Genomic DNA, 13,486 nt, shown 5'->3' with positions numbered 1-13,486 from the left:
TTCTCCAAAATATCTGATCTTATTTACAAAACCATCCTTTAAAACTTGTTTTTTTTTTCCTGATTCCGTATCTATCCTATTCCATAATATTCCTAAACCAATATTTCTTATCTCAAAGTTTACATACAAATCCATGCTATATAAACCAAAAATTCCCTACAGATCCATTTCCCACAGCCTGGCTGAATTCCCAAGGGGTTTTGGCAGGAATATTTCCACGATCAGACAATCCTGTGACCCCCCCCTCACCAACATTTGTGCCATCCCAGCTTCGTGTCAGGGGATGGGGATGTGGGATGAGAGGGTTCTGTGGGATTTCCTTTAGGGAAGCAGCTTTTTTTTACACTTGGAAAAGCAGGAAAATTCGATGGGAGCCTCCTTGTCTTGCATCCAGTGAATTCATGGATGACTCAGTGGCTATCAGCCAGCTGGACAAAGTAATTTAATCTCCACTCCTGCTTCCAAGGGTGCTGCTGATGAGACCTGGATGGTTTCATCCTGATTTTCACCAAAACACGATTTAAAAGAAAAATATCAGTTGGAAGGGGAAAATAAAACCCGATTTCAAGCTTAGAACCAGGATAAAATATTGCAGTCTGGAATGCGAGTTCTCCCCAGGAACCACAGATCCTCTCAGCTAACAAAAAAAGATGCGGCTGAGCTAATAAAAATAGTCAGACAGCAAAAAAAAACCCCCACATGTTCCACTGAGTGTGGGCCAAACAATCGGGATTTCACTGAAATCCTGCTCTGACATCATCCTGCAGAAAGCCTGGAGAGCCCAAAGTGCCGAGCTGGGAAACCAGGGAGAGCTGGGAGCTGCACCCTGAGAGCTCAGAGCCATTTCAGGAGCCACTGTCACGAGGAAAATGAATCAGGAACAGAGAGCAAAAGGGTTTAAAATCGGCATCCCTGGGCAGAGCTGGGGGCTCAGCCACCCCCACACCCGGCTGTGCCAGAGCCTGGGCAGGCAGGGAATGCTCCTGGGCAGGCAGGGAATGCTCCTGGGCAGGCTGGGAGTGTTCCTGGGCAGGCAGGGAATGCTCCTGGGCATCCAGGGAATGCTCCTGGGCAGTCACGGAATGCTCCTGGGCAGGCAGGGAATGCTCCTGGGCATCCAGGGAATGCTCCTGGGCAGGCAGGGAATGCTCCTGGGCAGGTAGGGGATGCTCCTGGACAGGCAGGGGATGCTCCTGGGCATCCAGGGAATACTCCTGAGCAGCCAGGGAATGCTCCTGGGCAGGCAGGGAATGCTCCTGGGCAGGCAGGGAATGCTCCTGGGCAGGCAGGGAATACTCCTGGGCAGGCAGGGAATGCTCCTGGACAGGCAGGGAATGCTCCTGGGCAGGCAGGGAATGCTCCTGGGCAGGCAGGGAATGCTCCTGGGCAGGCAGGGAATACTCCTGGGCAGTCAGGGAATGCTCCTGGGCAGGCAGGGAGTGTTCCTGGGCAGGCAGGGAATGCTCCTGGGCAGCCAGGGAATGCTCCTGGGCATCCAGGGAATGCTCCTGGGCAGTCACGGAATGCTCCTGGGCAGGCAGGGAGTGTTCCTGGGCATCCAGGGAATGCTCCTGGGCAGGCAGGGAATGCTCCTGGGCAGGCAGGGAATGCTCCTGGGCAGGCAGGGAGTGCTCCTGGGCAGGCAGGGAATGCTCCTGGGCAGCCAGGGGATGCTCCTGGGCAGGCAGGGAATACTCCTGGGCAGGCAGGGAATGCTCCTGGGCATCCAGGGAATGCTCCTGGGCATCCAGGGAATGCTCCTGGGCAGGCAGGGAATACTCCTGGGCAGGCAGGGAATGCTCCTGGGCAGGCAGGGAGTGTTCCTGGGCAGGCAAGGAACGCTCCTGGGCAGGCAGGGAGTGTTCCTGGGCATCCAGGGAATGCTCCTGGGCAGGCAGGGAATGCTCCTGGGCAGCTGCTGGTGAGTTTTCTTTTTGGGATGGCAGCAAACAAGGCACTGGCACAGAGTCAGTGCCCCAGGGTTCATGTGACACACAAGATTCATTGCACTTTCCTTGGTTCCCCCTCTTCTAGGTATTTTTTTTCCCTTTTCCCCATTCTCTTTTCCCCCTTCCCTTCCCTTCCCTTCCCTTCCCTTCCCTTCCCTTCCCTTCCCTTCCCTTCCCTTCCCTTCCCTTCCCTTCCCTTCCCTTCCCTTCCCTTCCCTTCCCTTCCCTTCCCTTCCCTTCCCTTCCCTTCCCTTCCCTTCCCTTCCCTTCCCTTCCCTTCCCTTCCCTTCCCTTCCCTTCCCTTCCCTTCCCTTCCCTTCCCTTCCCTTCCCTTCCCCTTTCTCCTTTTCCCTTTTTGCCCTTCCCCTTTCCCCTTTTCCCTTCCCCTTTCCCTTTCCCCTTTTCCTTTTTCCCATTCCCTTTCCTCTTTTCCCTTTCCCCTTTCCCCTTTTCCCCTTTTCCTTTTTCCCTTTCCCCTTTCCCCTTTCCCCTTTCCCCTTTCCCCTTTTCCCTTTCCCCTTTCCCCTTTTCCCTACCCATTCTGCCTGCCCCATCTCCAAATGAAAATGAAAACCTTTTTTTTTTTCCTGCTGCTAAACCTGCCAATTACCTAAAAGTCCCTGATTTCTCATAAGAGAATTCAAATCTGTGTCCCCCACCCATGGTCACTAATTCAGGGATGAACACAAGTCCCACCCTGGGAAAATTCCCAACTTTGTATCCATGGAACAGGAAAAAGCTTTTGCAACACCTAAACTGCCTGAGTTTTTATAAATTGATTTTCATTCCCTATGCTGCTGCTCTACTTGTGGCAAAACCTAAAACTAGAATATTTTGCGTTTTGTACCTTGTGTAAAGTGCTGAGATGTGTAGAAATTTATGTCCCTGTGGGACTCCTGAGCATTCATTAATCTAATTAATGGTATTAATTCCCCCAGCCTTTAAAACCAGTTCTGGTTCCAGGGGCTAAATGGCAGCAAGGTCTGGAGAGCCGAGAACTCCAGATTTCAAAGGACAGCTTCTCACCCTTTAAAACAAATAAAATATTCCCTGCCCCTGTTTTTATTTGGGTAAAGACTTGGGGATCCCAATGATGTAAATTTAAATAAATTGAACATTCTCTGCCTTTATTTTTAACTGGGTAAAGACATGGGGATCCCAATTATGTAAATTTAAATAAATTAAACATTCTCTGCCTTTATTTGGGTAAAGATTTGGGGATCCCAATGATGTAAATTTAAATAAATTGAACATTCTCTGCCTTTATTTTTAACTGGGTAAAGATTTGGGGATCCCAATGATGTAAATTTAAATAAATTGAACATTCTCTGCCTTTATTTTTAACTGGGTAAAGATTTGGGGATCCCAATGATGTAAATTTAAATAAATTGAACATTCCCTGCCTTTATTTTTAACTGGGTAAAGATTTGGGGATCCCAATGATGTAAATTTAAATAAATGGAACATTCTCTGCCTTTATTTTTAACTGGGTAAAGATTTGGGGATCCCAATGATGTAAATTTAAATTGAACATTCCCAGCCCTTGTTTTTATTTGGGTAAAGACCTGGGGATCCCAATGATGTAAATTTAAATAAATTGAACATTCCCAGCCCTTGCTCTTATTTGGGTAAAGACATGGGGATCCCAATGATGTAAATTTAAGTAAATTGAACATTCACTGCCTTTATTTTTATTTGGGTAAAGATTTGGGGATCCCAATGATGTAAAATTAAATAAATTAAATATTCCCAGCCCTTGTTTTTATTTGGGTAAAGACCTGGGGATCCCAATGATGTAAATTTCAGTTCAGGTGGAATTTAGGCCACGAAGTTCGTGTTTATCCCAATGCCTGAGGCCACAGGGGTTGGTTTCTCCAGAGCATCCCAGGGATGTTTGTCTCAAGGGCTCCTGGAGGACATTTCCCATCCCTTCAGTGACTGGTGCCTGAGCAGATTTGGGAGAACTCCTGGATTTTGTGTGCCTGGAGAGCTCTGGAGCCCATGGAGATTCCAGGCAGAAAATGTGCTGGAGGCAGCTGTGCCTGGTGGATGCCGTCCCACGAGGCTGTTTGCACGTTGCCCTCCTTTCATCCGTGGAGGATCCAGCACGGGCCAGAACAAAAGTGTCCCCTTAATGATTTCTCCTGGCTGGATGTCCCAGCTCCCCACGGAGCCGCTCCAGGCTCTGCCCAGCACTCACAAAACACAACCCTGGCGTCCCTCCCCAGCCCTCCCTGCTGATTGTCGTCCTTTTATTGTCGTCTTGCTCATTGTGCCCTGCTCAAAATGCATTTACAGACCCCTCCGAGCACCAGAACACTGAAAATCAAAAACACTGAACCAAATTTCGTGGAGTTTGAGTGAAGCTGAGTTGATTTTCCCCACCCGCAAGGTCTGAGCTCGTGGAGATTTTATCATTTTCAGGTCTTTTTGCCTCGCAGATAAAGCAAATTTAAGGTTATTTCCAAGTGAAGAGCATGAAGTGATTCAGTGCCTGCACCTCCCACAATCAAACCTACCAGTTTAGCAGGCACATAATTAGTTCTAATTAGTGTAAACGAGTCCAGCCAGATTATACTGGAACAGGAAAATGGGTTTAATTTGACTCCATCACTCCCCATGTGAGCCTGTCACAGTTTATTTGTATCAGGAAAAAAAACCCAACACAAACCCAAATACCAAACAATGTGGAAATATGGCAAACTTTGGGATTCCGGGGTGCTTTTGGCTGGGTGGTCCATGGAAAAGGGACAATGGGACAGGTGCTGAAATGGATGGGGTGAGCTCCTGCTCTGGAGCCAGGAGAGGGGGGATTGGATGGGCTGCAGGAAAGGGCTCCACACAAAGGCTTGTGACACAGCAGGCAGTCCCAAAAATCATGTGGGCCATAAATAAAGGGAATATTTCATGTTTGAAGGTGCTCTTTTCTCTCTGTGACCTTTCCTTTCCTTTCCTTTCCTTTCCTTTCCTTTCCTTTCCTTTCCTTTCCTTTCCTTTCCTTTCCTTTCCTTTCCTTTCCTTTCCTTTCCTTTCCTTTCCTTTCCTTTCCTTTCCTTTCCTTTCCTTTCCTTTCCTTTCCTTTCCTTTCCTTTCCTTTCCTTTCCTTTCCTTTCCTTTCCTTTCCTTTCCTTTCCTTTCCTTTCCTTTCCTTTCCTTTCCTTTCCTTTCCTTTCCTTTCCTTTCCTTTCCTTTCCTTTCCTTTCCTTTCCTTTCCTTTCCTTTCCTTTCCTTTCCTTTCCTTTCCTTTCCTTTCCTTTCCTTTCCTTTCCTTTCCTTTCCTTTCCTTTCCTTTCCTTTCCTTTCCTTTCCTTTCCTTTCCTTTCCTTCCTTTCCTCCTTTTTTCCTTTCCCCCTCTTCTTATCCCCTTCCCCTTCCCCTTCCCCTTCCCCTTCCCCTTCCCTTTTCCTTTTCCTTTTCCTTTTCCTTTTCCTTTTCCTTTTCCTTTTCCTTTTCCTTTTCCTTTTCCTTTTCCTTTTCCTTTTCCTTTTCCTTTTCCTTTTTTTCCTTAATTCTCTTCCCCCTTCTTTCATTTTCCTTCCTTTTTGTTCCTTTTCCTTCTTCTTCCTTTTCCCTTTTCCCTTCTTCCCTTTCCCTTATTTTCCCCTCTTTTTCCTTTTTTTCCCCTTTTCCCTTTTTTCCTTCCCTTCCTGCTGCTGGAGAAGTCCTGCGAGCCCATGGAGCTTTCCAGGACTTTGGAGGTGGAGGAAAAGAGATAAAAGCCCTCAGTGTGATTTGCACTTTCCCCATGTTCTAAATCCTTGTGGTAGTTGGATTTTCTCTAAAGGCATTTTTTATCTGAGTTCACTTTCTGGTTGTTGTTTGCTAATTGCTGCTGGTATTTAATTATGGCAAGGCTGAAATGACACTAATCCACATCACGCAGAGCCGTTTTCCAAAATTCTCCTCCAAACATTCCTCGTGGTCCTTGACAAACACAGGCTGTGCTCACTTGGCCCCAGAGTCACACTGCAAATATTTTCACAGAAGCAAGGATGAGCAAAATCATCCCAGGGCCAACTCAGTTCATTACACAGACTTCCACCCATGTTTAATCTGGAGAGATCCAGATGTTTTCCTGAACTCCCTTCCCAACCCTAAGTGAAATTAGGACCAAGCCTACTTGGATTGAAGAAAAATATGCCACAAATTAATTTTTAGGTGATTTTTCTTACCTGCTCCTGAGAGAAAAGTGCTGTTCTCTCTACTTTCAGGTGCTCCTCAGTGCTGTGGGTGAGGGAGAATTGTCACAAATTGGTTCTTTAGGAATGCAGCTCCTGCTTTGGGAGATTTGAGTTTCTCCTTTTCTCAGATTATATCCCTGTCCCCTTTCAAAAAAGAAACATTTCCTTAATAATTGCATTTTTATTCACAGTGATGAGATGTGTGCCTAGCAGAGGACGGGGAATCCTAATCCATTTAAGGAGATTACAAAAGGAAAATTCAGCCTGGAGAAGAGAAGGGTTTGGGGTGACCTTTGTGGCCTTCCAGGGCCTGAAGGGAGCCTGAAAGAAAGACAGGAAGAGATTTTATTGGATTTTATAAGATTTAATTGGATTTTTACTGGATTTTATAAGGACATGCAGTGCCAGGATGAGAGGAATGGCTTCAAACTGCCAGAGAGAAGTCTTGGATGGGATTTGGGAATGAATCCTTCCCTGTGAGGGTGGTGGGGCCGTGGCACAGAGAGCCTGGGGACGAATCCCAGCATTCCAGGAGGTTGTCCATAGACTCTGGACAGGTAAATTCTGGATGCAGTGCTGCTGGAGGAGATGCCAGCCCCAGCCTGGGCTTTGCAGCTCTGAGCTGCCTGCAGGGCTGGGCTGGGGCCAAGCCTTCCCAAACAAGCTGGATCAAGCCTAAGCTGGTTAAATACTGAGCCTTTGATAAGGTGGCAGGGCAGGGAAAGCTCCTGGAAGAGGAGGAGGAAAATAACGTCCGTGTGACTCCGGAATGACGTCGGGGCTGGGCTGGTGGCCAAAGTCCAGGGAGAGCAGGACAGAGAGGAGCTGGCTCTGATCTGCACCCCCAGGGCCTTGCACCAGGAATATTCCTGCTGGAAGAGAACACGGCTGGGGTTCACAGCCACGTCAGCACATCCAGCAGGGTGGGAGGTCACAAATAAGGAGAAAAACCCATGGGGTTTCAATCCCCCTCTGCCTTTTTTAGTGTGGGCATCACCTTGGTTCAGGGTTCTCTGTAGGGAAAGGAGCCAACCTCATTGGGGGAGGTTCCTTGGTTTCTCTTCCCCTCCAAATTGTCCCTGTTTATTCCCTTGGAAATCTCTTGTTTGCTTTTGTTGCCTGAAGAAAGCCCTTGCAGGTTGCAAGAGGCACGAATTGTCCTTGGAGCCAGGATCAGGTCTTGTTCTGCAGGTCCCTCCCCAGCTGTTAATCCCTTGTCACAGCTTTGGAGTAAAGAGATCACAGCAAATCCCCTCTCCAGGCACCCAGGACTCCCTGCCAGACACCAGGGGAGGTGTTGTGACTCTCCAAATTCCTGCACAAACACATTCCTGGGCTGCTGGGACGGTGGGATGGGTATTTAATAGCCCGGCCACCCTTGGGGATGCACTGCGAGACTGCAAACAGAAAAATAGAGGTTTTTTTTTTTTCCCTTCCTTTTTTTCCTCATCCTTAAATTTAGGTGACACTGATGGATTGCACAGAGCTAAGGCAGCCTGCAGAATTCTGTGTCCTCAGAATCAAATCAATTCTTCTCTAAGAACCCAGGTGAGTTTGTGTATTTCAGAATTCCCTTTTGCACAAGATTTCCAATCTCCTGCACCCTCACTCAGGGGCTGGGTGCTGGATCTTTTCCTGCTTCCTTGGATGTTACTCCTGAAGGAATTTGTGCCTGCTCATTCTGGGATTTTATCCTTTGAATCCAAATTATTTCCTCTTCCAGTCAAAGTTTTAAGTTTATCTGTGAGCAACAAGAGATAAATCTCTGCCTTCAATAATTTTTTTCTGGAAACCAGAAGCATGGCAGGGAATTGTTTCCTTCCCATGGACTTTTCAATTTATTTGTTGCAATAGAATTAAAACTCGCAGTGCTCACCCAAGGTAAAAGCTTGTGTGGTACAAAAATTTGGGAATTCACGGGGAAATCAGAGAATCTTCAACTCTGCCTTTAATCAAATCCAATTTTTCTGTTAACAGTTTCCAGATTCTTATTGTAACTGCTGTTAATTTTTCTCCACTTGTGGCCATCTAACTCCAAGCAAAGCTCTGCACCTTTCTGTGCAGCCTGAAAAAAAATTGATGAACAGCTCAGATTTAGTAAATGGACCTTGCTGCTTTTAAACCCCTCATAAAATCAAATATTATCTTAAGAAATCCTAATCAAATTAATCTTCAACTCCATCTTCCCTCTCCTCACCCTATGACTTCACCCCGAGCTTGCCTGAATATGACCTGAATCTCATTTACTTCCCATTAGAAAAAAAAAAAAATGCAGTGAACTTCTAAAAAAAATAACCTTTCAATTACCTTTTAAACTCCTCAAAGAGGACTCGTTTTGGCCATGACATCATCCCCTGATGGTTTTAGCACATGGGCCACATTCCCTGGTTGACCTAATTTATCTGAAGTAACAGAGATAAGTAGACAGTGAAATATGGAAAGTCCTTCACAGCCATGGAAGGTGAATTTAGGTTATTTTTTCACCCTGTGGGTGAATTTGGGTTATTTTTCATATTTATCTCCTGGCAGATGCCCACTTTTCCTGGAGAGCAGCACCAGGAGGTTGGGTGGGTGTGCAGCAGACACCTGGAGGGATCCTGGGCCATGGAGAAGCTGAGTCCCTGTGCAATAATTTGGTTGGGCATCCAGAGAAAGAATCCCTTCCCAAAATCCATCCATTCTCCCTTCTCAGACACGGATTTTAACGTGGCACGAGTCCCTCTCTGGAGGGATTTCCCTCCCCTCATGGAAACAGGAGTTTGGGATGACGGATGGCAGAATTGGAAATGTCTAAATCCAGGGAGGTGCCTCCCCCCCCAACAACTTTCAGGGTGAAAAGATGGATTTTTAAGAGCTGGACAAGCCTCAGAAGCAGAGGGTGTTTAATCAGCACAGGATAAACAGGATTGGGTTCAGCTCCAGCCCACGGGCTGAGTGAAAGTGTCAGCTCAGCCTGACAGGAGCTTTTATCTCCTTAAATCAGCCCAGCCCTGGCTGTGTGCATTCTGTGGCACACTCACAGCTGTCTGGGGGCAGACTCACAGCAAACCCTCCAACACATCCTGAAAACCACTGACAAAGGTTAAATTGGTGTCATTCTGACTTTTTCACATGCACACCCTCCAAATAAGAGCTGCATCTTTGGCCCGGAGACCCAAAACAAACGGAGTGCTGAGAGTGGAGCTGACAGTGTTCTACTTTCATCAGAGGACTTTGGGATTTTCCATGGTTTTGTTGTCAAATTGTTGTCCCAGGACCAGGCCCAGGCTCAGAACTGCAGCAGGAGGATGGAAAACATCAGTCCTTGGTGCCCTCCTGAAAGGGTGACAGTCACAGAGTCAGGAAATGCAACATAACCCCATCACGCTCTCCACGTGATCTGGGTTTGGAGAGGGTTTTTGTTGTTGTTGAGGATTTTTTTTTTTTTTTTTTTGATTCCCAGAAGAGTTAGATAACAACTTAATGAAGCTGAGGCAGACTCAGCTTGTGGAGCAATGTGGTGCTGTTTGAAAATCTGTCTCTGCTGGAGTTGCCAGCCAGGTGTTGGTACCAACCCCAACCTTTGCCATAAATCCCTGGATTTTACATTGCAATGGCACATGGGCACCACACAAACCCAGAAATGGTGCAGGTTTTGTTCTTCTAGGTGGCTCCTTTGCTAAACCATTAAAAACTGTCACCTCCCGAGTGTCCCCAGCCCTGTGCAGCTCAGAGGAGCTCAGCCATGAGCTCCACTTGTGGCAGGATTAAAGCCTCACTGAGGTTTTTATTTCCTCCTTCCCTCCCTTGTCTCTGCTGCTCTTCTTTCCTCACCCAAGGCAAATCCCAGCTCCTCTCCAGGCCACTCTGTTCTGCAGGAGCCACTGCTGAGCTCCTCCTGCCACACATCAGGGTGTTGATGGGGCATTATCATCAGCACAATTAATGCGTGTCATCATTCCAGGTGACTCTGCCAACCTGCTGCTCCTGGGTTTAAATCTGTTCTCTGCTCCCAACCCCCTCCAGGCTGTTCAGGTGCTCCCTAAAACACCCCAGGGAACCTCTTGTTCTGTGACTCTCCGTGGAATTTCTCCCTGATTTTCCGTCCCTCCAAGAGAGGTTTAATAATTTTGATACAGCACCAGGAAGGCTTTGCTGGAGAGAGAATTCATGGATGCTCCACACAGGAAAACCCTGACCTAGAAAATGCCATCTATCAAGGGAGCAGCACCAATTAAGGTAGCCAGGCTTCCAGCACAAGCAGCTTTAACATCACCAGGATTTCCTCCTGAATGTGCTGTTTGGAAAAGGTGAGTGGAGCTGGGGGCTGATGGCAGCGTGGGTGGAATTTGTTTTTCCATGGTGGAGAGTAATCTTGCCACTCACCAACTGCAAAAACATCCCTGTTGCCAGTGGCCATTAGGGATAATATTGTGACTGCATTTAAACTGGGAGAAACCACTCCATCAGTCAAAGGAGGATTTCAGGGCATACGACCTTGAGTAATGTTCTGGCTTAGTGAAAACTGTGGATTTGATCATTAATAATATTTTGCATGATCCATATATATTTTTTTTTTTTTATTCAAAGCAGACTTTGTCAGCCAGGGGAGCAAAACACTCTCTCGTGTTCCATCTTTCTCCATTTTAGCACAAGCAAGAGGAATCTCTATGAAAATACCCCGTGTCTGCCAAAATTGAAAAGATAACATTCCTGAGAGCGAGGCTGGATTCACCTAAGGTCTCTTCAAGTTCTAGGATGGTGAAACTTGCAGCCTCAGCAGCTTGGATGGCAAAACAGGGCTAAGAAAGAGGGAATTTTTCCCTCCTGGAAATGCCTCGTGGATCTGGCTGCGAAACATTCCGTGGTTAATATTTCATGGAGATGCAGCAGCACAGGGGAGACTCCTGCACTGTTCCCAAAGACCTGATCCACCCCAACATTTCACAGCTCCCCGGGAGAATTCCATCAGCTGGAATGGTGGGAAATGATGGGACTGGCAACCCAGAAAACTCCTGTCCCATCCCAAGGGATGCTCTCCCACCTCTTGGAGGATGGCTGGGTCCTTGTAGGCTGCAGCACAGGGACATTCATGCCCAGGCCCACCTGCAAGTGGTTTGTTTTTTCGGTTGAGGTCATGGAACTTGACCCACCAGGCTCCTTGGCCTCGTTGGGTGATTAATTCACCCGTTGGCTTTGCTCTCCTTGGATCCCCTGCGTTGTGTTTCACTGTTTGACACCTGAACAGCTGCTGGCTTTTCCTTCAGAGCCTTGGAAGAGGCAAAATATAAATAGGAAATCACATCCCTAAAGGCTGGATGCACAGTAGCACACAGAATCCACATCCAACCCGTTTGGCCCCCGGCACAGAAACCCCTCAAACACTCGTCCCGCTGCCTCCGGCGATCCCGGGATTCCCGGGAGCCCCAGAGCCCAGCCCAGCAGGGTAAGTGATCAGTCCAGATTCCATGAAAGATGAGTCCCTGTGGGAGTTTGGTTCCTCTATTTTTCATGCCATTCTGCTCCAGCCAGATTTATGTGTCAGGAAAAACATACAAACGGGATCCGATTTACTCGCACGAGTTCCTGTTGGGTTTGATTTATGTTTGGGTAAATAAAGACATATGTCTTGGAGGGCTTGGGCTCTGGCTGCCTTTCTCCTCATGGATCTCTGGCTAATTTATCAGCCTCTTTCTTTGCTGCACTCCTGTTTATGAGACTTTGCAAGGAACGGCAGTGCTGCCTGCAGGGAACGCCGTGGACGATTTGAGGTTTCATTTTGGAATCGTTTTGCACTCAGATTTGCTCTTCTGTCAACCTTTAGCTGCTCATCCCGAAAGAACTTCACAGAGACTCCCTAAACCATGATCTGCAGGGGAAGGAACAGCCCTGCTTGTTGTTTCCTGAGCCATGTGGTAAATTAATTATCCAGTGAGGCCAAAAAGTCCTGGTGGGTCAAGTTCTGTGATCTCAACCAGGCCAAAAGTCCCATTGTTACAACCCCTAATGAACCACTCACCATAAACCATTCGTGGCTGTTTCAGGCACAAGGAAATGAAGCAAATCTTTCTCTATTTCAAAAATCGAAATTTGAAATAAAGAAATGCAATAATTTTATTTGCAGTTTTTTCAGCAGAGGCTGGCAGGATTTCTTCCCTCTTGGATAAACCCTGAAATTTACCTGAAAGATGGGAATAGTTTCCACCCAGCTGTCGAGTTCATGGACATTCTGTGGGAGTTTGTTTAAAAAGACCTTTTGAATGGTCTTTTAAATTGATTTTCTTTGAATAGGATCGAAATTGAGAATGGTGCTTTTGTTTTAAGCTGCCTTGGCATTTGGTTTGCAGGAGTGGAATGGGATGGGATGGAATGGGATGGGATGGAATGGAATGGGATGGGATGGGATGGGATGGGATGGGATGGGATGGGATGGAATGGGATGGGATGGAATGGGATGGGACAGGATGGGATGGGATGGGATGGGATGGGATGGGATGGGACGGGATGGGACGGGATGGGACAGAACGGGACGGAACAGAATGGAATGGAATGGAATGGAATGGAATGGAATGGAATGGAACGGGATGGGATGGAACGGGACGGGATGGGACGGGATGGGACGGGATGGAATGGAATGGAATGGAATGGAATGGAATGGAATGGAATGGAATGGGATGGAATGGGATGGGATGGGACGGGATGGAATGGGATGGGACGGGATGGAATGGGATGGGATGGGATGGGACGGGACGGAATGGGATGGGATGGGATGGTACGGAACGAAATGGAACGGAACGGGACGTGATGGAATGGAATGGAATGGAATGGAATGGAATGGAACGGAATGGGACGGAACGGAATGGAACGGAACGGGACGGAACGAAATGGAACGGAACGGGACGTGATGGAATGGAATGGAATGGAATGGAATGGAATGGAATGGAATGGAATGTCCCTTCCAATAATAGCTCCAGGTTGAGTTTAATTTAGAGTAGAACCCACTGTGGGACAGGAGACCAGGGTGTATCAGCAAAGGGATTCAGGAAGGGCATTGTAACACCTCATGGATGGAAATAAGACAGGAAATCATCCATTCAATCCTTTCACTGAAAATTTGGATCCATATTTATTAAATATTGTTCCTGGAGTCTGAAAACTTCCAAACAGCAATCACCATTTCTGTGCAAAGTCAAAATAGTTGAACTTTTAATGTTAGATGCTAACAGGAACCTCAGCTCCAAACAAGAAGAAAGCCAAAGAATTTGCAGGAATTATCGAATGAATCCTCTCTAGTAATGAGCACATTGAGGGAATCAGCATCTGCTCATGGGTAATTCATGAGCAGGAACTCAGAGAACTCCTTTAACGTGAATTTCT

This window comes from Vidua chalybeata, chromosome 19, assembly GCF_026979565.1.
Source record: "Vidua chalybeata isolate OUT-0048 chromosome 19, bVidCha1 merged haplotype, whole genome shotgun sequence".
NCBI lineage: Eukaryota > Metazoa > Chordata > Aves > Passeriformes > Viduidae > Vidua > Vidua chalybeata.
The sequence above is the reverse complement of the archived record's forward strand: the minus strand, read 5'-3'. Positions refer to the sequence as shown.